Genomic DNA, 2,500 nt, shown 5'->3' with positions numbered 1-2,500 from the left:
TGAAAAAAGTCATACCGTCAGCTTATTGGCACAGGTCGGATATGTATGGTTCAGTGATGTAGAACTGGAATTTTTTATTATAGGTGGGGTCGACAGTCCAGTCAGCGATTCCTTTGCACTCAGGTTTACCAAACTGACTATTAAGAGCCGCCAAGGATTCATTATAGCCATAGAAGTACAGGGTACAGCAAAATCTGAAGCTCCATGCTGTTTGTGCCACACACAACTGTGATATCAGAGTTGGCTGTAACAGAAAAAAAGCACATCTTTTGCACATCTTTGGTATGGAAATGTATGATGCCTTTTATGTTGCACGGGGACATTTAAAACTACATGTACTATAACTCAAAAAGAAGGACGCAGTGCATTGAAAAATACAGCGTGTTTAAGAAAACACACTCCTCAAATTGCTGGGGTGGTCCCGGTTCCTGTGGTTCCAAAAGAAATGAAAGGTGAGATAGTGAATGAGAGAATTAAAGATGCATAAAGAGGAGAGGACTGACCTGGGTCCCTGAATGTTGGGTGGGTGAGGCAGGACCCTGAGCCTCTGATTGGAGAATCAGGACGAGCTGACACACTAGGAGGGCTGGCCACATGATGCTCTGGCTGCAGGGAAAATCCCACACATCACATTATCGTACCTTTGACCTCGATCTACTCCAAAACAGATTTTAAAAGCAAAAGCACTCTACTACTATCGAATCACGCAAACACGTTTTCTGTTCTGTGTTCAGGTGTCACCAACAGGTGCCGAACGCCCCAATTTAAATGAGCCTGATGTCACTGGCCTCCGCTTTTAGCTTTTGATAAAGGAGAACACCAACAAAGAACGTCCACTCCTGTTTTAAAACATTAAAAGCATATTATTATTATACACTAATACATAATTACATTTTTGTGATGGAGGATGAAACAACAGAATGATGGATGGATGGATAGATACAGAGACAGACAGACAGTTCAAGTCTAAAATAAATATATTCTTTTAGATAGATAGATAGATAGAGTAGATAGATAGATAGATAGACAGATAGATAGATAGATAAGATAGATAGAGAGATAGGATAGAAAGATAGACAGACCAATAGACAGATACATAGAAGACAGACATCAACAGACAGACAGATAGACAAAGACAGACAGATATAGCACAAAATAATAAAACAAATATTTTTCAGATAGATAGAGATAGAGAGAGATAGATAGATAGATAGATAGAGACAGAATAAATACAAATTCATCAAATCATTTCAAAATAATGTGAAACCACACATACAAATAAATCAGAGTCACTGCTAGGACTAATATATTCAGAGCAGAACTTAAATCAGCAAATATGCACATAGTTATTACCTTGTCTACCTTTTTGGTCTCTCGTCGTCTCTTTCTGTGTTTATGACGATATAGTTATTTATACTGGCCCCTTTCTCATCTATATAGGTGAGGAGGGAGACTAGAAACACAACAGGGGTTGTGAGGCTAAGTGGGACGCCAGTGAGGAGGAACACGAGGAGCTTTAAGAAGATCAGTGCAAGTTCAGTATCGTGGGCACATGTCTAGAATGACAAGGAGCATCTCATGCCCAGGTGGCACAAATTGGCTTGTATGTTATATTCTAGAAAATGCATTATATCACTGTGTATCAGGCTGCACTCAGCTATTTACATACAAAGCATGCAACAAATATGTCCACTTGAAGACAAAAGGTGCCAAGTTATAAAACAGGACCCTAGAAAAACACTTGTAATAACACATTGTCACACTAACATAGTACTAATCCTTTTTAAGACTGATAGTTTATATTACTTCATTTTTTGAAAAAATGTCTTAGAATTTAAATCATAAAATGAATATAAAACGATCAAATTTGTATATACAGCAAAGAAAAAATAAGAAATTATTGATTGTGGATGATTGCAGCAGAGTATGTACAATCTTCTCTTATTTTCACAAAAAGGATTATAAAATAAAATCCAAAATGAAATAAATCATCATGTAATTTCTAAACAACGAATTATTATATTTTATCAATCGAAATGAAAATGAAGAGCATCATAATACCTTCCTTAAACTAACAATAACAGTGGTGTGAAGGTGTCTAAATATCTATATTATTTTCTATAAAATACAAACGACACTTTCAGTAGTCCTTTTAGTGTATGTGTTTCAGGCATCGTCATCTCGGGCAGAAAAGGTCAGCCATCACCTCATCGCTTTTCTAGAAAATAGACATCAGCACCTTCCAGACAAAGCCTGCCATCGCCAGAGCTGCTATTTTCAACAAAGACCTGCCCTCTGAAAAACTACACGGCAGATAGACACGTAGTACACATGATCTTCTAACACTGTCCAGCCTACCATCTGGTTCCTTCAATCACATTGTTTCATTTAATCTTTCAGCACCAGCCCACTCAGTTCAATGCAATACATGAAGTATTGTTATCCATTATATCTGCAGGGTCGTCTATGCATTCATCTATTCAGAGCTACTAAATTATCG

At 37.4% G+C, this 2,500-nt stretch overlaps 1 pseudogene; it reads right to left on the bottom strand.

Moving 5' to 3' along the window:
• The window catches only part of LOC122352442, a 14,558-nt pseudogene extending 12,298 nt beyond the window's left edge, over positions 1-2,260 (bottom strand).
• Between the last annotated feature and the right edge of the window lie 240 nt (positions 2,261-2,500).

The sequence above is a fragment of the Puntigrus tetrazona genome, chromosome 10, assembly GCF_018831695.1.
Source record: "Puntigrus tetrazona isolate hp1 chromosome 10, ASM1883169v1, whole genome shotgun sequence".
NCBI lineage: Eukaryota > Metazoa > Chordata > Actinopteri > Cypriniformes > Cyprinidae > Puntigrus > Puntigrus tetrazona.
Note: the sequence above shows the minus strand (reverse complement) of the source record. Positions and strands in the feature narration are given on the sequence as shown.